Source organism: Rhipicephalus sanguineus, chromosome 10, assembly GCF_013339695.2.
Source record: "Rhipicephalus sanguineus isolate Rsan-2018 chromosome 10, BIME_Rsan_1.4, whole genome shotgun sequence".
NCBI lineage: Eukaryota > Metazoa > Arthropoda > Arachnida > Ixodida > Ixodidae > Rhipicephalus > Rhipicephalus sanguineus.
In genome coordinates this window covers 116,757,721-116,782,253 of record NC_051185.1, presented here as the reverse complement: position 1 = coordinate 116,782,253, position 24,533 = coordinate 116,757,721, and the positions used below count along the sequence as shown (strand labels likewise).

At 49.2% G+C, this 24,533-nt stretch overlaps 1 pseudogene; it reads left to right on the top strand.

The window, feature by feature from the left end:
• The first annotated feature begins 9,139 nt into the window (after window positions 1–9,139).
• On the top strand, window positions 9,140–11,515 carry LOC119371648 (uncharacterized; annotated as a pseudogene).
• The last annotated feature ends 13,018 nt before the right edge of the window (window positions 11,516–24,533 follow it).

Below are 24,533 nucleotides of genomic sequence, written 5' to 3'. Positions count from 1 at the left end.
TGTGTGTGTGTGTGTGTGTGTGTGTGTGTGTGTGTGTGTGTGTGTGTGTGTGTGTGTGTGTGCGTGCGTGCGTGTGTGTGTGTGTGTGTGCGTGCGTGTGTGTGTGCGCGCGCGCGTGTGTGTGTGTTTACGTGCGCGCGTACTATTGAAAATTACCAGCTATATCAGGCTCGCTGAGAGTGAGCAAATCAGCTTTGAGACTATCACCAACCGTTGTGAAGGTGTGACCGAAATACTTGTTTGCTCCGTTCGTGCTTTGTATGCTGCAAGCGTCTACTCTTACTAGCCGTGTTCGAGGCAGGGCTGGGCAGAGATACTCGGAAAAATATTCCGGAATACAGATATCGAAATACATGGACTGGAAGCCTAAAATACAGATACTAAGATACATTTGCCTTTAACGTAACGGGATATTTCGGAGATACTTTCGCAGTAAGACGAAAAAAAGTATTCCGGAATACAGATACAGCAATACAGACACTGAAATACTTTTTTCATTGCAAGTATACTCATACTCTGCAAAGACATTTATAAGTGCAGCGTAATGTTGTAAGTAAAGTTGCAGCGCATTGATACTTTCAGTTCAGTTATTTATTTATTATCAGTGCCATTACGACAATAAACAGGGGGGGGGAGCTACAAAGTACATAATTAGTGATTCTGACATAATTACACGTATCATCTGCAATAAAAAGTACACTATTTCACAGCAAGAGTAACAAGCATTAGACACCGAAATCGACACACTTTGTGACAACAAAATGACCTATGCTAGAAACAGCACAGTTTTAGCAAATCACTCGAATCACCAGTGAACACCAGTGAATTGAAAAAAAGTGCACATTTATTTTGCACACAAGATCTGCGTTGCTGAGGTTGCTATGTGAGCATCTCAAATAAGCTGTCTTCTAGACAGTGTCGGTTCAGCCTGAGCACAAGACTAACGAAAGAAGAAAAATGTCTCTATACCGCTGCAGACGAGCACAAATTCGTGTTATAGTGAATAAATACCGCCTTCATAGCCGGGCAGCCCTGCAGCGTGGCGATATCTCTTCTTGGGTCATCTAGATACCGAAACACTTCCACCCTCACGTGGGTTGTTCTGACCGTCCAGAAGCCGAAGTCGGTCCCCATCTAGACCGGTCATAATTACCTACGCGCAATGAAACCCAATCCGTCAAAACTGGACAATTCAAACATTGGCTTCCCAAAATCACGTTCTTTGGAGGTAAGAGGGTGTAAGCCCTCCCAAGTCGCTCCTGCCAGCTCCAAACAGATGTGGAAACAGGGACAGCTGCTCCGAGCCCGTAAGCACTCGTCGCCTGGGCCGAAAGGGGCAATCTTCGATAAAGCTGTCACCACCACCGACGCTACCAGCACCCATTTCAGCAAGCCGCAACAGGCGAAGTCCGCTCCGGCGGTGGGGGAGCCTGGTACCACAAAAGGCCGTTTCACGCTTGTGATCAATTAGGAACGCACCCCGACACGCTGGAAAGTGGCTGAAAGCGCGACGAAGATCGCCATCTTCTAGTCACTTCCGCCGCGACAATGTTAAGTGCTTTTCGAAGTGCCGCCGCTTTGAGAAGTGAACGCACGCGAAGCATTGCAAAGCCTCTGGTCCAAGGCGGTATCCGCGCGGGGGCTCACGAAGTAATCGCTTGCCACCCGAAAAAAATTAGGTGTGCTGCAGTGGCCTTGAGAGACACTGACTTTTCTGCAGAGGCCGACAACACTGCCTCGGCGATTCTGCTGCCTGTGGCATCGCGTGCTTTACCACATGGGCCATTCTGTGCATGAGGGGAAACCATCGCCGCCCTTTCTGTCGGCGACCGGCGGCGCGCATTTGCTTGTCTTGGCGCAGAAACAAAAAAAAACCCCATTCCCCCATTGAAAACACGCCTCAACTCATTTCCGACAAAAAAATTTTAACAACACGCTCGTGTCCTGCATAGTATCGCGATACAAACGATACATCGTAAATGTACTTCACTGCTGAGATACAAATACATTTTTCAAATGTATCTCGACACAGAAATACAGATACTCAAAAGTATCTCAGAAATATTATCGCGATACTCTTGTATCGCGATACTGCCCAGCCCTGGTTCGCAGGTAGGTGAAAATCAGGAATCAGGAAACCATACTTGCTATGATCGTGGGACTGTAAGTACAAAGGTTGCGCGGTATGCAACGCATATGTGCATAACAAGGTGTGGGTTCGAGCTAGTTGGCACTCCATGATCAACACTTTTTGCGCAAAATTTTCTCAGACAACGGACGAAACAGACACGGACGGGCGCAAACTTCCAACTGATTTTATTATCAACAAGTGACATATATATATACACAAATATGACTACGCCAAACAAAAACAACAACGGCACAGGTGTGCAGTGTGTCAGCGCGCATCAGCTACTCTCTCCCCCAAATGTAGTGTTTCTTCCAAGAAGGCCATTTCCTTCTGTGTCAACGAAACTGACGTCATGCTCACGCAGTTGCTGCCCTCCCGTTGCATTCTTGCTGCCTCCACAATCTCTCGCGTTCGGGATGGAAATTTGGCCATTCATTGCCACGAGTGTGGGTGTAAACCGCTGTATCAACAGTGTACTGCTGTTTTTCATGACGGGGATCAGCGAACGCGAGAGATTGTGGAGGCAGCAAAAATGCAACGGGAGGGCAGCAACTGCGTGAGCATGACGTCAGTTTCGTTGACACAGAAGGAAATGGCCTTCTTGGAAGAAACACTACATTTGGGGGAGAGAGTAGCTGATGCGCGCTGACACACTGCACACCTGTGCCGTTGTTGTTTTTGTTTGGCGTAGTCATATTTGTGTATATATATATGTCACTTGTTGATAATAAAATCAGTTGGAAGTTTGCGCCCGTCCGTGTCTGTTTCGTCCGTTGCGCAAGAAGTGTTGAGCATATGTGCATTTCGCATATCGGTGGCCTAGGCAGATGTGTGAGAATTGAAATTTGAGATCATAGGAAACCTCGCATTGTCTTTAGTGCCCTTTTATTTAACACTGTTGGCGCTCGGTGTTTTGTTCACCAGCGCGCAACACACGGTCGGGGAAGTTACTGCATGCAGTGCAGGCGACAGTACTTTAGCTGCTTCAGCCTGCAACCGCACAGGCCGCGTGCGGCTCAATAATTATCCCCTCTACCACAAGGCAAACTATCAACAATAACATATTTTCGGCAGTGGCAAACTAATTTCTTTCTTCTAAAAGCGATGCGATAAGAGCAGTTGAAACCTAGATGCAATTTGAAGCTTGCGTTATGGGAGCAGAGCGAGCGAAAAGTCAGTGATCGGGCCCTCTGTTTTCTTTTCGAGTGTGCGCGAGTGGTTGTAGAACTATCAAATGAGCGATAATCGGTGGCGATTTCTTGTATGTGATGCCTACATGCTGCATGTCGCCTACTGAGCCCCCACTGTACCGTCGGCACCCGCGCCGCTCTTTGAGCAGGCTGTGTACGATTGAGGCGCATAGCAAGCTGAACCGAAGCCACGACAAGTTAAAAAATAAAAAATTCGGCAGATCCCACGTACCGTGGGAGTCGATGTTATGCGAAGCATGCGGCGGGTAGGTGACTGTGGCGTAACATTTTATACTGAGCGACACGTTACAAAATGACGCTAAAGATATATTTAAATTTTATACGCACACATATATATGAGAACCGCATATGTGTCCCGAGAACGCACGCACGTTTCACGAACTAGCGTGCATGTGTGGAAGAAGTTCTCGACAGTTCTTGAACAAGGGCATCATCACCGTGATCAGTGAGCACCAGCAGCTGGTCATGACTTGTTATAGGATCCGGTCGTGATCGTGGTGACGAGGGGTCCATGTGTAGTGAAGTATGTGGTATAGTAGAGCTGTTGGAATTCTAGGATGCCTCGGTTCCTACACCTACACCCGTTCATTACGTCACATTTTAGCATACAAAAGCGACACACGGCTCTCGCCTGCTTAGTGTGAACAAGGAACCCGTATGGGTTCCGAAACGTCTCTGTGTTTTTCACCTTAACTTGGTCAGTGACGGCATATACATCCTCATGCTCGGTCATTTCGTCGACAAATCGGCTGTCGACAGAGCCGGCGACAAGTAGGAACCTGAAGCCACCCTTCGCGTTGGTGAGGTATAGGCCGTCGAGGCTGGTAGGCCTGGATAGTGCTACGTGGACCAACATCAGTGGATGGTGTTTGTCGTATTCGCAGACTACCTGGGCGTATGTGGCCTACGTAGCCTAGTCTACAAAGCGGCTGTCGCTCAATCTTGCATCATACTCGGTCAGCATGAGGCCATCGCCCAGCCTCGTAAGAAATGAAGTGGACACTGTGTCGTTCTTGCGGACTGAGTGCAATTTACGGTGCGGTGATGTGGATATCATATGTAACTTTCGTTAATGTATTCCTCCGGGGTCGAGCAATGCTTCAATATAGCTTGCTGAATCATATGAACACAAACGTAATGTTTATTAGACTGCTATAAAAGCGGAGCCAACACTTGAACTACAGACGTTAATCTGATATGATGCATGTGTCGTAGGAGTACACATCGTAGGAGTATCATGTAGTGTTTATTGCTTTCTTGTAAAATTAGATAGCAAGCACCACAACCACAATGGACGTTGCACCGATATTACGCCTGCGTAGGCTGTTTTTCCAAACCAGTTTATAGACCTGGCATGGCTCAGTGGTAGAATACCTGATTGCCACGCAGAATGCTTGGGTTCGATTCCTGCAGGGATCCTAATTTTCATTCATTCCATTCGTTGAGTCAACGCTGCCATGGTTGGTTTTCCTTAACGCTCTGGCATTTAAGTTACCAATGTCCGTTCTCGCCGTTCCTGGGTAGATATAAACTGTCAATCACCTGTGGCGCATACCCGTACGCCGCGGCCCGTGGTAAACGGGTATGTGCCACACGTGTCTAGTGGAAAGGGTTTGACGACGTACGCGACAGGATCTTAAGGTTATTCATGTCATGACCCGGCAATCATATTCGTCAAATCCTCTTACCCTCCCATGCAAATTTTGGTCTTCACCAAGTTAAGGAGGCGATCATGAGAGCACCCAGACGTAGGCGGCTAGATAGATAGATAGATAGATACGTAGATAGAAACGCTCAAAGTGCCAGAGGTTCGCTAAGAAATGCTTCGCATTAAAAAAAAAAAACGCCAGGCTTGCGCGGTACAGTCACAGTGAAAGCTGGAGAGCGGCCTTTCTACAGCCTTTTGTTAACTCTCTTGCAAGGTACCTGTTACGCCATAAATCATTATAATTTTTGTGAAGTAGGGGAGCATCCGCTATGCCATTATTGGTTATTCTGCGGAGAAGCAAGGTACCCGCTGCACATCTGTAAGGCATTATGTGCGCTTTGATGATGCTGTGTGCACTACACTCTCTCTTTTACTCCTCTATTCCCCCTCCCAATGTGTAGGGTAGCAAACTGGACGCATTGTGTATTTAACCTCCCTGCCTTTCCTACATTCCTTCTCTCTCTTTCTCTCTTGATGATGCTGTGGCTGATGGATGGATGGATGAATAAACTTTATTATGACGGGAAGAAATGTGGCTGAGCCATTTGTAACGGGTTGGAATCTATAAACGACCCACTCGTTACGCAATTCGCATTGTGCGACCCCCGGTTGTTATTTCACTCTTCTACCGCGCTATACTGCATAGGTTGACGTGATTCCTTGCCAAACACTACGTCTGTATAAGGTATTTTTACGAAGGGGTTTCAAGCGCTGGCGTGGCTCTGTGGTGGAACAACCGACTGCCACGCAGAGGGCCGGCGTTGAAATCCCATTCGATCCTGGTTATTTTTTCCCTTCTTTCACGCGATAGCGGTCACGGACAGCGGCGGCGGCGGCGGCAGCGGGCAACTAAGCCACCAAAATCGGATGTTGTTGTGATTTCATAATAGCTTTCGGTGTAACACATCTCTTTCAACTCGTGAGCTCACCACAGCAGCCAAAGCAACAGAATACGCACTTGCGGTTGAATACTGCATGTCCCGCGTTTGTTACAGCCTCAATTCATAAGTGTTATGGTGTTTTGCATAATTGCATAAATTTGTTACAGGTTGGCATGCAGCTAAATCGCGGCAACAAATAGAGATGGCGCTGAACAATAGAACCTTTCTGACCAAAGGTGCAGATTCATACCCGGACATCGGTCGCGTTAAGTCTGTCCCCTTTTTTCGGCAACGGAGGTATTGATTGGTATGCGCCTACTAAGGCTTCTTTTCATATTTATTAAGCAGTGGCAAGTTCTGAGAGATTTTGAAAGGTTTTGCAGGGGTCGGGGAAGGATCAACAACACATTGAATGAGAAGAGGAAGAAGACGATGGCTTTCGGTTCCTTTATATGTTTGATTGTCTTTCGTATTAAATCATTAGTTATAACTCTAAAGCTTCATATCAACAATTCTTGGCAAATCCCCCAGTTGTGGTATGAGAAATGTGTAGAGGCACATCATCATCATCATCATCATCATCATCATCGCCTTCGAGCCGTCTTGGGCGAATGCATGAGGGGCCCCGTGAGCTTTTTATCTATTTATTCTTTATGGTACAGAACTATTCAGTTAAGCTTATTGCGCATTGCTTATTTTTATGCGGCCCATCAATTTCAGTTTTGCACCACAGCAAATTAGTAAAACGGTTTCTTCTTCTTTTTTTTGCTATTACAGTCCTGCTGCAAAGCAAATCTTCTGTAATGGGTCTCTGTCTGTTGATGAGGCCTGCAGTAACATTTACTTCAGTTGGGAATTGATAATGTTATTGCTACTGACGCATTCATGTGTGAAGAGAAAGAGGGAGTAGGTATTTTCTCTGAGGCTTTATCTTGGTCTGAGGCTTTATCATGATCTCTCGGATTATACCCCAATATTCGAAGCTGAGCTCCTAGCAATCATTTTAGCCCTTCGAAACCTTTCAGTAAATGATCTGGCAGTTGTAGTAATTACTGATTCGCTGACCGTATGCCGATCTCTCTCTTCAGCTTCTCCTTCCGAGTCTTCTGTTCTGAATGCCTTCACTTCATTAGTCCCTAAAAACTTATGTACAGTGCTGTTGTTATGGGCACTAGGACATCGTGGCATATATTCAAACGAGATGGCTGATACTCTCGCACGGTGGTCTCTAGATGGTCCTGTAATGACCATTGTGCCTGTTACAGCTTTTATTACTCAATCCAGATTTCGCAAATATTTCCTACTTCAAGATTCCATGAAAACTAAATTACCAGTTCAGAATATGGTCGTCTTTCTTTTGCTTGGGATAATAAATGGTGTCCCACGCGCAAACTGGAAGTATATTTTACAAAATTTCGATGCCGTAAACCTCCCCTTAATTTTTATGTATACAGGTCTGGTCTGGTGCCATCTCATGTATGCTTTTACTGTCAATAACCTGAAAAGACCGATCACTTCTTACTTGCAGTCGTTTCATTAGCCTCATGAAAAAAAAAAACATTTCGAAATGTTGTTCAGAAAATTAAGAAATACTGTTAACTCTGAAAACATTCTTTCCCTTGGGGCATCTTCTCTGGGCCACAGCAACAGGAAAGTTTGCTTAGCCGTAGATGCACAAGAAGAATTTCTCAATTATTATTCTCAATCAAAATTTGGTACATTCGACTTCCTCGCGCTAATTTATTGTATTCCATAAGATTGGCACATTACTTTTTTTGTTAGTACATAAACTCATAATTCTTCAATTTTTCTATACCCGACACGGCCAATTAGTTCCTTTTTCCTTCGTCTAAATTCTGAATTTCCCCACCTATATTAACCGCCGGTTTCATGGCCAATCCCCCGTAGTGGTAAGAGCCAAGAATGAAGGGTCAAGCAAGCAAGCAATCAAGCAAGCAAGGTCGCTGCCGCGTCACGTGAACGAAGACCGCCCTGCTATGGAGGCCTAGACCACCACTTCAGGTCCGCGTCAAGGGAAGATGGACATCGCGGACCACTTCACCACTAAGCCCGTGGTCAAGCGCCTCTCCTGTTGCTCCATCGGGGTTACGGCTCTCGCTTTTTTCCTTAATGACCGCTCACCGGTTGCTCTTCGATACGAAGTGCAACGAATGCACGGTGAGTGCAACACCACTGGTTCCAATCGATGCCATTTCCAAGGCGATTTCTTCCCAGGTCGTTTTACGTCCATATTGTGCAACGCGTTTCGCGTACCATGTCTGACTTATGAACGAAATGAGAGCAAGAAAGGCAAGTGAACCAAGCAAATTGAAGCAAGATAAGTGAGGTTTAGGGATTTCGGGCCTTTCGGTAAATTTCAGTTTTCAAGCAAAGTAAAAGGTACTTCCGGCCATTGGATGACTTCCAGTTTTAAGGAGAAGTAAAGACTAGGTACTTCCGGCCTTTCAGGAACTTACGGTTTCCACTTCCAGGCTTTCAATTCACTTTTCTTTCATACTTACGGGCTCTTAATTCGCTTTGACTTTCCACTTTCTTTTCTTAATCACAAAATACCACGTGGTAACTTCGACAGAATAACAAACGCAACATCGTATTCATTCTATTACAAAGAAATCACGTAGTGCTCTCACGAATTCTGCGGTTGACATTTTTAAGAGGAATGTTAGCTGCACTGAATAGGTTATAGTTCTAAAGCCTGATATTTCACTCGCACGTTCGTCAGCGAGTGCTGATAGTGTTAGATAAATGATGGCAGACATCGGCTACAGTTTACTTAATCTTGGCTAGTGTGTCGGCGGATATTGTGATAGCAAACGTTGGCAAGGGTTGCCATATATCGGTTAAATAATGGAATTCCGTTCGCCTCGGTGGTACAGTGGTTATGATGCTCGGCTGCAGAGCCGAAGGTCGCGCGTTCGAGCCCGGCTTCAGCCACCCTATCTCGATGGAGACATAATGCTAGAGGCCCGTGTAGTGTCAGTGTACGCGTTAAAAACACCGATAGTCAAAATTTCCGCAGCCCTTCACTACAGCGCGTTTCGTAATCATATCGTGGGTTTGTCATACAAGGCCCCAGATATCGTTAAATAATACAAACAATAATTACGCGCTTTCTTACAATATCTCAATTAAAGTAGAAGTTCAAGGGAAGCTTGAAGCGACGAAACTTGATGAAGAAGCGAAGGAAATGACTGTCATCAACACGCACCAGGGCTTGTAGTCGTACAACCGACTAGCCTTCGGCATCTCGTCGGCTCCCGCACTGTTCCGGCGGCGCATTGAGTCGTTATTAAGGGACTTACCAAGAGTACGTGTGTACCTGGACGACATCATAATCGCCGAGAAGCAACAGGACACGTCAACACTTCGACAAGTGTTCTAGAGAATTCGCGACAGTGGCCTCCAACTGAACAAGGCTAAATGTCGGTTCCGAGAAAAAGTGCAGTTTCTGGGGCACAAGATTGATGCAACCGGACTTCATCCACTGCGCGACAACATCGAAGCCGTAACAGCTGCACCAAAGCCAGAATCGGTGAGCCAACGGAAGTCCTTTCTGGGGCTCATAACCTATTACTCAAAATTTTTGCCTAATTTGGCCACGATCCTGGCTCCGCTCTGTCGGTTACTGGTCAAGGGACAACGCTGGCACTGGAAAGAAGAGCATCAAAAAGCCTTCCACGAAGCAAAGCGCGCCTTGTTAAAGGCAAATTTTCTGGTCCACTATGATCCGCAGAAGGAGTTGCGGCTGGAATGTGATGCGTCAGCAGACGGCTTAGGTGCAGTATTATCACACCGCATTGATGGCGTGGACCACCTGATAGCATTTCGTTCGAGAACGCTGACGTCAGCAGAACGCAATTATTCCCAAATCGAGAAAGAAGCGCTGGCCTTGGTATTTGGAATTTGTAAGTTCCGCGATTTCTTGCTGGGCAACCGTTTCACGTTGGTGACAGATCATAAGCCCCTCACCGGGCTTTTCGACCCCAACAAGCCGATTCCGCAGATGGCGGCAGCTCTAATTCAGTGATGGGCGCTTCTTCTATCAGCTTACCAATGCAATCTGGAATACCGCAAGGGAACACACAACGCTAACGCGGACGCCCTCAGTCGCTTGCCTTTGCCAGGGGACCAGGAACGCGGAAGTCAAGAAATCATGGAATATGTACTTTATACGCAAGGTTTGGATGCAAGTGCCCTTCCTTCTAACCAAATGATTGCTTTGACACAGGAGGACAGCGCATTTCGGCAAGTCCGGGAATGGATTGAGCAGGGCTGGCCATCGCATGTTGCGGGGCAGCAGCAACATCTGCAGCCGTACTGCACACGCCGACACGAACTCGTCGCGAGCCATGACCTCGTTTACTGGGGTCATCGTGTGGTCGTGCCGGAGGCAGCCCGGTAGTGCCTACTCAACGAGCTACACGATACCCACCCAGGTGTTGGCGCCATGAAGAGGCTCGCTCGTACGCTGTTCTGGTACCCTGGATTAGACAAAGACATTGAAAGGTTGGTGCAAACTTGTCCCCAATGTGTGCAGGGGTGGTCAATGCCTGCGGCCCAAGTACCTTCCCCGTGGCCTAGGACAGGAACGCGGTGGTATCGAGTGCACATGGTTTTTGCAGGACCTGTTGACGGGTACCTAATTTTCGTCCTAGTTGACGCGGAAACGAAGTGGATAGAGGCAACGCCACTGAAAACGGCTACCACAGACGCAACAATTCAATTACTGAGGGAAAGTTTTTCTCGGTTTGGTATCCCGCATTCTCTGGTGTCTGACAACGGCCCCCAGTTCTCGAGCGCAATGATGGCAAAGTTCATGCATGAAAATAACATACGCCATGTCAGGACGGCGCCATACCACCCACAGTCCAATGGATTAGCGGAGCGGGCGGTGCGAACAATAAAAGAGGGCCTCAAGAAAAACAAGCACGGCACACTGCAAGAAAAGTTGTCTCGTTTTATTTTCCGTTACAGATCTACACCCCTCGAGAGTGGCACATCGCCAGCACAACTGCTCTTGGGATTCGAGCCCCGGGCAAGGCTGTCCGCCCACTTTCCAGAAGGCGAGGTGCCTGCAGGGGCCGACACGATTCGGCCTTCGTCGACCAAAGCACCACCACTGTTCCCACCCGGAAAGCCCGTCTGGTCCCGCCATTTTCAACGAGGGAGAAAATGGCTGCCAGGGACTGTGATAGCGACGGAAGGGAATCGGATGGTAAAGGTTGAGACACCCCTGGGAACCCAGCGCCGTCATGTAGACCAGTTGAAGGCACGGCGGGCGTTAGCCACACCAGAAAAAAAGGAATCAAGGCTTGGCTCCAGCTTAGCGGAACCACAGCCCGACGCAGACGCTCGAGAAGCAAGTGCAACGCTGAACTTCAGTCCAGCGGCCCCTCGGTCGCCCGGCTCGACTCAAGAAACATGGGCGCCGGAGGCAGTTCCAACTCAACTCCGCCGATCAACGCGAACAAGACGCCCTCCGGAACGACTGGGCTTTTGAAGGGGGAAGGAGTGCAGCGTCGTCGATAAACCGCACTCACCGGCCCGAGTTCCTTATCACCTGTCAGCAGGTCACGATGTAATCGACCACAGCTCGTGTTCTAGACTCACGTGGGTTTCAGGATAAAAAGGCCCAGTGCCAAGCAATAAACGGTTCAGTTTCTTGTCGCTGCTGCGTTGCGTCACTTGACGCTACAACCTTTCAAGTTCTGGCACCAACCAGACGTGACACCACAAATTTTCACTAAGTCTTTCAGGGTCTACATTATTTTTTTGTTGGTGATAAACGACTTGCTGTAGTGTTTTAACGCAGTCATAGAAACATAGCATTGCAAGTTTCAGTAAATGTTATGAAGCCAAAGTGGCGGTAGTGAAATAAAAAGAAATACTTTCAAGTCCGTGGCGTCACAGGGACACGCCGTGGTAGCTTAGCACGTAGGGTGTCGTGCTGCTAAGTTCGAGGGCGCGGGTTCGATCCCTGGTCACGGCGGCCTCATTTCGATGGGGGCGACACGCACAGCACATCCGAGTACTTAGATTTAGTTGCACCTGATGAGAACTCAAGGTGGTCGAAATTTCCGGAGCCATCGCACTACGGTGTCTCTTATGATCATATCGTGGTTTTGGGATGTAATGTCCCAACAATTGTTATTATTAGTGATGTTACAGAGGCATTCACGTGCGAGTTGTCCGATGTGAACATAAAAAAATCCCAACGAGGAGTCGCTTGTACCTCATACCCTTACATAGTTCCCTGCTCATATGGGACCCATGCGAGAAAGGATTAAAAAAGCACAGGCTCCATGTTAGCAGCCTACCCACTTCTTCCCCTCGATATCAACTACGCCACCAGACGAGAATGCCACCACTCATGCGAAGTAACTACGGGCGTGAGGACCTAGAGCATCAAGTACCCCGGCTATTAAACATTGTTGAGCATCACAAAGATTTTCATGCCACCCGCTTTAAGCAATTTGTAAAAACCTTCCTGCTACATTCCACGATAACTTATGAATAAAATATATCTCACCAATTTTTTTATGTAAACCGCATATACATTTTTTTCAGTTTGTGTTGCAATTTGAAAGATCACAATTTAATGCCTATAGGTATATATTCTTGAAGTGTTTGTATAATATGTTTGTTTTTCATGAAGTATCATGAAGTGTTTTCATGTATGTTGTCTACCTGTATTGCTTTATTTGCAGTGATAATTATGCACATGCATGTTTGCTTTCTCTGGTTGCTCTATTGTTTGTACTCGCTTCGAAAGCATACATGTACATGCATGCCGAACGCGCATAGGAGTAACTTTTACTCCTCTTTCTCTATGAGAAAGAAAGAAAATAAACTTCGAGCTTCAAACTTCAATCTCAATTAATTGGGCCACTCAATGGCGCGAAGCTTAGCCGTCCGCGACCATAGAGGACATCTGCGTCATCCTGGAGGAATGGTAAATAGGGATCAACCAAATATTGGCATTGAAATTACTGACATTTCGCTATGGGTAGGAGAGTTTTTCCTCCTATAGATTGGAAGGTAGACAAGACGCAGGCGCTGACATTGAGATTGCTTCAAACATAAACGTATCCTAACCCGGCCTTCATCCACAAGCTTTATTCTGATGTTTACTTAATTAACTCATGTACCAAATGTGGCGGTTTAGCCACATTACACCATATGCTCTGGGTGTGCCCTTTGGTACGCTGCACTGATACAGCACCGCCCAACTAGTGGGGCTCCCCTCCAAGGAGTCCGGAGATACAGTCACAACTTTGGGCTATCCAGAGGGCCCACGATGCGGCGGCAGGTCTCCGCCTGACTGTCCCGTCGTGGGAGCGGCTCGCCGCGCGCTAGAGCATACGCCTCCGAACTTTTATTCATAAAGTTTTTTTTCCAGACCAAATGAACCCAAACTTCAAATTCATTTACTCGTTTCAAAACCAACTTACGATCGCAACAATCTATAGATAATACAGTTCTATGAGAATAATCAGCTGTCAGTCAAAATTTATCTAGCGTTTCAATTTCGTGAACTTTTAAACAATGTCGAGTAGCCAGTTCCACAATTGGTATATGAACTACGGGTACAAAAGCAGTGGTAAATAAAATAGAACTAAGAAAGAACACAGGCCACGGCACGGATATGTGCCCGTGGTTTGGGTCCTATTTCGTCCTCTCTTTTAGCACTGTCTTTCTATTCGTAACTATGGACCAACCAGCTGAAATGCGTACCCTACTGCGCGTAGTGACATGCCGGTGATACCATTCCAGGCCTGTAAATGTGAAAACAGCGCGAAAGGAGATCTAGCACAAGCGAAGGCACACGCGGGCTTCTGCTACGTGTCCTTTCGCGCTGTTTTCCTGTTCCCAAATGTGTGACCAACTAGACCATTGAACCACACCTTTGGAATGTCATTCTATCTCATCGAGATGTTTGCCTGATGCTTGAGATAAAACATTCAGCCGTTTCTTACATGAATGAATTCGATTTAAGGAGAAAGCCTTACGTGCCTCGTCAAACGCGAAAAGTGATCGTCCACGTCAACCCGAGCGACGGAATAGTCATCGCGATGTGAAACGTCATCATGACGTCAGCAGTCGCCTAAATTTGTGACGTCGTCATGCAGTCACTGCGACGTTACGTGAACTGATGTCAGATGATGACGCCACCGCATGACGTCGTCGCTTGTTCCAAGGTGGACCGATCCCGGAGGCGCAGGAAAACTACGTGAGGTGCAGGAAGGTTTCACCGCCTGTGATCCCGGAGGCAGTGCAAAACCGCGTGGGTTGCGGAAAAGCTTTCGGGGGGAGGGGGGGTTGCGTTCAGCATTGACTGAAAAAAAATATAATGGCTTTTGCCTTCCAGTTGTCTCAGGCAAACGCACAAGGGGAAGCGTGACATTTTCTCCAGTGAAAACCTACCAGTGCAGTGTGTCGTCCTCTTTCTCGTCCTGGTGTCTTCACGCTGGTATTGTACTGTCATGAATTTCGAACAAGCCGAAGCCGCCCCCCTTGAAAACTTCCCACTTTGCTTCATATACTACCCTGACCAGCGTTGTAAGCTGAACACCTTACTTCTTGCCCACAGAATGTTAAAGGGACACTGAAGGGAAACAATACGTTTTTTTAAACTGATATATTATACTTTGAAAACACTAGTGTCGCTAATTTCACCACCATATTAATGGACTGAAAAGCGATATCAAAATTTTCACTTTCAAATTTTCCGCCGAAATCGCCGATGGTGACGTCACTCATTTCAACGTGTTTTTTCGCAATTTCGCCGCATTGGCTCAGCGCCGCATCCTGAGACGGGGTGCGTTAAGTCACTGGCTGCCTCAAAAGACAATTAAATTCACTGTTACCGATTAGCCAGTGTACTTAGATTTAGGTGCACGTTAAAGAACCCCAGGTGGTCGAAATTTCCGGAGCCCTCGACCACGGCATCTCTCGTAATCTATAGTGGTTTTGGGGGCGTTAAACCCCAAGAATTATTAGCATGTTATTGATTAGAGACTACGTAGGCCCTAGAAGACGCCGTCAACGGGTATGACGTCACGGCGACTAGTGCAGGAACTTCGAAGTTGGCGTCGTCACCTGCGTTTTCTCGCTTACCAAGCGTCTTCCCGCAGAAAGTGTGGTGTTTTTCGCATTGTGAAGAGTAGTTACTAATGCGAGAAGTATGCTTCTTTTTAGTGTCCCTTTAATATGCTATCTGTAGCATATCCGTGGCCCGCGAGCCGGAGCGGTTACGAGGCACAGACTGCTCGAACACAAAAAGCCTTTTTTGAGGGGCGTGTGCTTGCTTTTATGCCCGAGGTAGAAAAGAAGGGGGAGAGGAGATGAGGACAGAGGAACCATAATGCGCATGCAAAGTACTCAGGTGTGACGCAGCCACAACAGTGCGTTTTTCTCAAAAATGAAATCGCTGCTCTGGATTGCGCTGCCTCGTCAACCGACGCAGGACTTGCTGCGGAGCTTCGGCCGGACTGGTGATAGTTGGTAGGGAAGGGTGGCGTAGTTTTGTGTTGTCTTCCGCAACTTGATCAGTAGATGGCGGATTCTCCGGGGTGACAATTTCCGAAGGCAGAGTTTCATTAATGGCCGGGCATGGACCTGGCGTCTGGGTATGCCCTGGACTACGAGCAGTCGTATCGCCGACCGGAAACATTGATGAGGAATCCAGGCGACGGCGCACTTGATCGACGTGCCGCCGAACGATGGCCCTGGGAGTCTCTACGGTTACCATTCGCACTCCTGTCACCGACTTGACACTACCTGGAATCCACTTCTGCCCTTGTCCGTAATTGCGGACGTACACGCTGCTGTCTGGTGGAGGTGTCGAGTCGTCGTTTTCCCGAGTTTGACCTGCAACATTCACAGGGAAGCAGGTGTCAAGACGCGATCTTATTTGATACCCGAGTAGCATTTAAGAGGGAGATTTCCCAATCTTGGTTAGCGTTCTTCTGTAATTAAGCAGTAGCCTTGCTATCTTTTCTTCCAGATCTCCGCCCTTTATTTTCCCAAGACCACCCTTTATCGTTCTCACCGCCCTTTCCGCAGCTCCGTTGGATTATGGATGAAAAGGCGCCGTGCAGAGATAAGCAATGTTGTTATTTGATGTAAATGTGGCAAACTCTTTACTCGTGAACTGTGCGCCGTTGTCCGAGACTATTGTACGCGGCACAGTAAAGCGGGAAAATATGCTTCTCAGAGCCCTTATTGTGCTTTCCACGTTTGCATGCTTCATGGGAATCGCTTCGATCCACTTGGAGTACGCGTCTACTACCACTAATAACATCTCCCCGGTGATACGTCCTGCGAAATCAATATGGATCCGAGACTACTTCTGTGTATCAGGCCAGTTTACAGGAGGTGCAGTAGCTGGCATAGGGAAATTGGCTACCGAAATGCAACAGTTAGCCGCGCGCTGCTCTATGCCGCGGTCAAGTCCTGGCCACCAAAATAAGGAGCGTGGTACTGTTTTCATAGCCGATGATCCTTGGTGTGTTTCGTGAAGGAGTTGTAAGAACCGCTCTCTAGCACCCCTTGGTATTATGACTCGATTTCCCCAGTATACGAGATCGTGGGCCAAGGACAATTCTAGCCTACGTTCATAATAGGGTGCGAAATCGGCCTGTACTTTTGTCTTGCTTTGTGGCCATCCCCGCAAAACGTAACGTTGCGCCGCCCCCAATGTCGGATCGACGGCTGTCAAATATTTCAGTTCCCGTGTTGAGACCACTCCTTCATCCAAACTTTCGAGTGCGAGGACGTATTCCGGAGGCTCACTTTCAGCCGTGTCTCTGGTGGCCTGCTGCGGCAGTTTACTGAAGGCATCCGAGTTGAGAGGCTGTTTGCCAGGAACATACTGCAGCTTGTATTTGTAGCCTCCAAGGTACAGTGCCCAGCGCGGAATTCATGCAGCTGCCATAGTCGGTGTCTGCCGGTCAGGTCTCAATAGGCCTAGAAGCGGTTGATGATCCGTGAGCGACGTGAATTGAGGACATAGAAGATAGTTCCGGAATTTGGTTACGCCGTCACGCTTCACGTTCTAACTGCGAGTACTTTCTCTCCGCTTGGGTCAGCGTCCTTGAACTAAAACCAATAGGTCTATGAACATTATTGACAGCGTGAAAGAGGACTGCTCCTACTCCGAGCTATGATGCATCGCACTGAAGCTTGAGTTCTCTTGTGCGGTCGAAATGCACAAGAATTTGAGCATTTTCAGACTTTTCTTAGCTTGATTAAAGGCAGCCTCTTGCGGTACTTTCCACTGCTACCGCGCGTTCTTTTCCAATAGCCAATACAGCGGCGCTAGCTGCGTTGAGATGTTTGGCAAAAATTTCGCGTAAAATATCAACATTCCCATAAATGACCGCAGTTCTGTCATATTCCGCGGGTAAGGTGCGCGCATGATAGCTCCAACGTTTTTTCTATTGGATGGAGGTCCTCACTATCAATGCGATGTCCGAGGTATATAACTGCTGATTGCCGAAATTTGCTTTTGTTGTATTGCAACTTGACACCGTGCTCCCGGAAACGCTCTGAAACTACTTTCAATGACTCTGCGTTATCGCCTTTCTTCTCAGACCTGATTCAATCGTCAATGTAGGCTTGAACATCGGGCAAATCGCCGATAATCATGTCAATCTTTCTCTGGAAAATCTACTGGGCTGACGATATTCCGAACGGAAGCCGATTGCAGCAAAAGAGGCCTTTGTGCGTATTGATTACGCACAGCTTGCGCGAGGCTTCGTCTAGAGGCACCTGACTATAAGCGTCTCGCAAGTCGAGTGTGCTGGAACATTCACCACCGCGTAAAAACGGCGAACATATCCTCGATTACGGGAATCGGATATTGTTCGACTGCGCACACAGGATTCAATGTAACTTTAATGTCGCCACAAATACGCACCGAGCCGCCTTTCTTTAGTACGGGTACTATGGGCGTGGCCCAATCCGAATAACTGACTGGCGATAAAACGCCCAGGGAAAAGAGTCGCTTGAGGTCTAAAGATACCTTATCGCGTAGAGCATAAGGAATAGATCTCGCCTTACAAAACTTGGGTACCGCTCCATCTTTGAGATGCAGGCTCGCTTAGGCCATGTTCTGTGGTGAAGATGCCCTTGTAATCCGTGAATATTGCTTTAACCTTGTCGGGGTCCATCTCGCTGGTCTTTTAAATGCGAATGCATTTCTTAGTCGGGGGTTGTCCTGCGTCCCTGGCCGGGTGCTGCTCCTCCTCGCCCCTAGCAACCGCTGCTGCCGCACCTAGCAACCGGAGCAGGTGGTGAGCGGCGGAGGGTAAGGAGGAGGAGGAGTGCGCGCGCGTGTGATGGCGCTCGCATCGCGGAACAGCGGAGGGTAAGGGAGAGGAGGAGTGTACCCGGTGAGGGCGCTCGCATCGCAGAGCTCGCACGGCGAAGAGAGAACTCGGGGCGCTCCTCCCCTCCGCGCTCGGACCAATATATATCATGCAGGGAGCGCGCGCTTTGGTGCCTTGATAGCGATGAAAGTCGGTGAAATCGAATCTCTCGCGGCAACGATACCACTAGGGACGAAGTGTAACACAATGCAATTCGAGCATTACGCCTCTACGTGCACACTCTCGTCTCTCTTCATAATTAATCACATACTCATCGGGTGCACCCAAATGCATTCGCATTTCCTCACGATCCCCTTCGGGAAGGTGCGGCTTTTTGACTTCATCGGCTGGCGTAACATGAACCCACCAGAGCGCCCGCGTTGCCCAGCAGCATGCGCAAGTCCCTTCCGATTAGCTTGGTCCTTCGCAGTCGAGCACGGGGAGGGAACACTCCCGAGCACGTGTTTGAATCCCACAGGTAGTGTCAGGTCGCCCAACACAGGTAACCGGCCTGCGTAGCAAGACAACTTCACTCATGACGGCTTCAGAGAAGGCCCAATGGTTCGATCTTCATGTACAGCGTTCGAGAGATGACACACTGAGGATCCGGCGTCGACTTCCATGGGTATTTGAACCCCGCCAGATAAATGAGCGGCGGACTGGGGGCGGGAGGAAATCTTTTCGCTGCGGCCCCAAATTCCAAAGATTGACTTCGTCCCCGCATTCGCCTGGTGTGGTTTCCGTCATAGCCAGTGCATTGGCGTGCAAAGCTCTGGCACTTAAGTTTCCGCGGTTAGATCGCTTCCACATTTCTTAGCAATGTGTCCCCGACGTCCACAACGATAGCACCCGCGAATCTGCCCATCCGCAACAGGCATCATTGTGCTTTGAGCTGCCACATCTTCCGCATTCCATATTCTCTTCGGCCTTTATATTTCTTTCTGAAGGCATTTTTTCGAGCCGCCTGCAATTTACACAGAGTCTTTGGCTCGGAGGACATCCTCATAGCGTCTTTTTCGGCAGTTTCAGCTAAAATTGCCAGCGCTTCAGCCTCAGCTAGCGTGAGGTCAGCTTTCACCCAGCAGTTGTTTCTGAAGGCTGTTGACCGAGCACCCCACACAATTCTGCCCCTGAGCAGCCCATCCAGGGCTTTGCCAAAGTTGCAGTTACCGGCTATGCGGCGTATTTTTACTAGAAACTGCGTGACAGACTCCCCTTACCATCTGGCAACGATGAAAAAACTTAAAGCTCTCCATTATTTCATGCCGCTTCGGATCATAGTACTTGATCAGCACCTCGACAACTTCCTCAAAGCTTAAAGCATTTGGGCTCGTGGTGCGACCTTCCCAGCTGATAGGAGTTTGCTGTAACGTATACTTCTTTACGTTACCGTTACCGGATTGCGTTTACCGTCTTACCGGAACTCGAGTTTTAGTAAAGTTTTTAGCTACCCAAACGTAAACATTTACGTACGTACGTACGTAAACCTTTACGTTTGCGCAAACCATTAAATGATGATCATAACAGCATGTAAGCTACATTTAATTTAAATAACATTGAATTACGCGGCGGCAAAATCATGAGAGGTTCTTAGCGTGTGCAGTATCCGGTATAAGCGAAGGGTTGTAGCAATACCAGGTTACCGGGCGATGTTGTCGACATCTTGTGATGCTTCGCGCAACCACAATCATGGACACGTTTGTTTTCGGTTAGTGTTCTTGAGGGGAAAAATGATTGAAAGGGCAACTCATCGTAATTATACCACTGCAAAGCATTTGCATTGGGAGTAGAATGCCCGATGTTTCTGCAATAACAATTTTGTGCTCGCTTGGTACACCTTGGCCCCACTAGATGGCGCCACCTATACCGCCTGTCAGCGTCTTTAGGCCTCTCACATTTGTGGGTTCGGTATTCTAGCTCGCTCTATCCCACGACCTCCTGTATAAACTTCTGACATGCTCATCGGCGCGCTCCCCTACGGCGGCGCGTGGACAAGAAAATTGATATAAGGACAGAAGGTGCCACCAGGTGCCACCACTTACCCCCATATAAAGTCACTGGAACGGGAAAAGTACCGCGTTCTTTTTCTCTTCGCCGCCGCGCCCTTTCGGCGGCTTCGCCACAGAAATGGTCCAGCTCGCTCGCCTCGCTAGAGTCTCCCGGCTGCCGACGCACTGCGCTTTGAAGGGCGATTGTTTTGATAGCCTCAGAAAAGCGTGCAGGAACAATACGATATCCCGTATCGTTTTGACACTTCATCGCAACCCTGTTGAGGCATCGAAGAAGGCCTGGATGCGGCGCCGGCTGCGCTTTCGGGAGCAGAATGGGCAAAGGCCTGCTATTCCAGCGGGAAGAAAGATAGCAAGCGACGGGCTGTGCAGCTGCACATAAGACGGCGCGAAAAATTTGTACCCACGACTGATACCCGCCTTTGTGAGGCGAGCGTTTCATTGAGAATTTGCAAATGCTGTTTGGGGAATGTTGGCGTCTCCTCTGCACTAGTGCAGCTTGTTTCGCGTGGTTGCTGCAGATGGTTCATGCACAATAGCATTGCCGGGCAGCTCATAATTATGTTTGGCATAAATGACGCCTTAGGGCTCACATATAACGATCAGTGCGCCATGAAAACTGACTGCTGCAGATTGGTATTGCGTGACGTGACTGAATGACGAACATAAATAACTATGTGTACCATGCAAATAATGGCACGCATGTCATGTATAAGGCATGATTTACATGCCATGCTTAATGGTGCACCCGCGGGCCGGTTCGTGGCTTGATATGCACCAAAATTGGTAGCGCCTGACGTGACTGTATAATTGTGCCTTTTGTGTCAATCCGTCAGATCCCACGCATTGTGGGAATCAATCTAATATGCGAAGCAGCCAGCAAAGAGCTGCCTATAGCGCCTTGTTCGTCTTTGAGGCAGATGAAGATCATTCATGTCATGACATCTAGTTCACTATATACGCATGGTTGTCATGCTGCATGCATGTAGATCTAGTATATACAATGCATGACCGTAATATATGTTCGTAACGTACCCATGTCATGTCATTCCAAATTTGTGTACATCAGTTAACAAAACGGCCGGAAGCTCAACAAAGACAGTGTAATGTAACCATGCCGTACATGTAATGCATGTCATGGTTTTCACGTTACCACCTGCCATTCATGTTCGTCATACAGTCACCTCGCGTATACCGATTTGGGTGTATTGCCACGCCCACTTCTTGTCTTGTTTTGATGTATTCGGGTTTGACCGGCAGGGACGGTTATCACGCTCGACGCTGTCGGCGAAGTAGTGTTCTAGAAGCGTCGCGATTGTAGTAGATCGGTTTGTTAAGATTGCGCCCCGCACGCGAATGTTCCAGCTTTGTCTAGAGATTACGCCGCCACCAGCGATATCGCTGGAAAGTTCGATAGCGCCTGTATAAAAGCCGACGCGCTTGACTGCTTGTCAGTTGATCGACGAACGACGCCCTGTTCGCCGCTATCATTGTACAGCGTAGATTGCTGTAGTTCCAGTTCTCATTTTCCTGGCCACAAGTTCGGCCAAATAAACAGTTTCATCCTGCAAACGCCGACTGCTGTCTTCGTCGACGTCACGACCACGTGACATCTGTGGAGGTGCTGCTTCATGATCCGGACGCCACCGCGGAGCGCTGACCCAAGCCCAAGCCGCGAAGAAGACGACTCAAAGGACAACCCGGATCCTCGAACCAGCCGCCGGCAGAAGGGACTACAACCAGAGTACGGACTCCTTCCCGAAAACGCCAGGCAGCCGAAGACCGTCACATCGACCGCCGAGACGATGACAGACCCCCTGCCACCTACAACGGTCGTGATGCAGCCACCCAGGGAGCCGCCGACGTTCCGTGGTTCGCCATGTGAAGACCCCGAGACCTGGCTCGAGACCTTCGAAAGGGTCCCAACATTTAATAACTGGAACTGCGAGGACAAGCTGCGCCACGTGTACTTCTACCTAGAAGACGCCGCGAGGACGTGGTTCGAGAACCGAGAATCCGCCCTACAAACATGGGATCTCTTTCGGACGACGTTCCTAAGCACGTTCACGAGCGTGGTCCGCAAGGAACGGGCCGCGGCTATGCTGGAGACCCTGTGTGCAGCTGCCCAACGAAAATATTGCCATCTACACGGAAGAGATGAATCGCCTGTTTCGACACGCCGACCCAAGTATGCCCGAATAGAAGAAAGTGAGGTTCCTCATGCGGGTGTCAACAGGAACTCTTCGCTGGATTGATAAGGAACCCGCCGAAGACGGTCACTGAATTTGCATCGGAGGCTTCCACGATCGAGAAAACGCTTGAGATGCGAACGCGGCAATACAACCGCAGCTTCTCGGCTACAAGCTACGCCGACGTTCAAGCCCTAGGACCCGCCGACCTCCGTGAGACGATTCGAGCAATCGTGCAAGAAGAGTTGCGAAAAATTCTACCTTCGTCGCAACCTCAAGTAGAGTCCATTGCCGACGGTCGTGCGCCAGGAGATCCAGCATTCACTCGGCGCGCCTCAGCTAGCAGAGCCGCAGCCGCAGCTATGAGCTATGCTGCTGCAGCCCGCCGTCATGCTCCTCCTCCACGCCCGCGCCAAGACGCCACACCGCCGCAGTACCGTCGCCACACGCCGCCGCCGCCACCGACGCCCTACCGACCACCTGTCGGCCAGCGCAACACCCGAGGAAGACCGATGTCTGGCGTGCCCCCGACAACCGCCCGCTCTGCTACCACTGCGGAGAGGCCGGCCACACGTACCGCCGCTGCCAGTACCGACAGATGGGACTACGCGGATTCGCCATCAACGCGCCGCGCCCGCAGCCAGGCGAACGGCCGCGCGACATTGACGACTACCTTACCGGAACACAGTGGCAAGAACGACGACCTTCCCGCTCGCCGTCGCCCGGCCGCTACGTGTCACCGCACCGCCGACCGTACACTGGCCCAAACCGGGGCCGGTCGCCTAGCCCGTATCCGGAAAACTAAGGGCAGCAACCGATGGAGGTGCGGTTGCTGTACGACGAACTACCGAAGATCCTCCGCCGCCGACGACGACGCCCGCGACGAAACCTTCAGAACACGACGCGAACCAGACAGACCCCTGACGACGAAATCTCGCGGACTGAAGAAGACCCGACGAAGCAAAATGGAAGCAGCGGAACACACCGACGCAGCCGTGACCCCACGCCACGACCTAACTGCAACGCGAGACGACGAACTAGCGACCCCGACGTTCTTATCGACGGCCACAGCGTCACAGCTCTCGTCGACACCGGAGCCGACTATTCTGTCTTCAGTGGACCTTTCGCCACCAAGCTGAAGAAAGTAAAGACCGCTTGGAGTGGACCCGAAATCCGGACAGCTGGAGGCCACCTGATAACGCCGATTGGTGTCTGCACGGCGAGAGTCACCATCAATAACCGGACTTATCCTGCGAGCTTTGTAATCCTACAAAATTGCTCTAGGGATGTGATACTTGGAATGGACTTCCTAAGTGACCACGGCGCCGTCATCGACCTGAGGTCTGAGTCGATAACGCTAACCTCAGACAAAGCGCTCCCGCCCCACGCGACGCCAGGGATCATGCATTGAACGTGATAGAAGAGCAGGTGACCGTTCCACCGCGCTCCAGCGTCATTATTTCCGTCGGCACCGAAAAACCTGCGAACCTTGAAGGCGTCATCGAGGGCGATCAGCAACTACTCTTGAACCGTCAAATTTGCGCCGCAAGAGGTATAGCCAAACTGCGTGACGGTAAAGCAAAGGTAGTGCTGACAAATTTCAGCCACGAATATAGCACCTCAACATTGGTACGACGGTCGCCTACATCGACGAATGTGTGGCCGCCAGCAATGCTTTCGCCCTCTTCGATGCTGCCGAACCTGCTTCAACGAATCGAGGTCCCGAACCAGATTTCGACGTCAACCGGAGCCTTCCGAAGGTCAAGCAAGACCAGCTGAAAACCCTGCTCCTGCAATACAAGGACTGTTTCTCGTCGTCATCGCGGATCCGACAAACGCCCCTTGCTAAGCACCGCATTATAACAGAACAAAATTCTCGACCACTCCGACAGAGCCCCTACAGAGTTTCGACGCGAGAACGTGAGGCCATAAAGAACAAGTCGACGAAATGCTACGCGACGACATCATCCAGCCTTCAAAGAGTCCGTGGGCGTCACCCGTGGTGTTAGTGA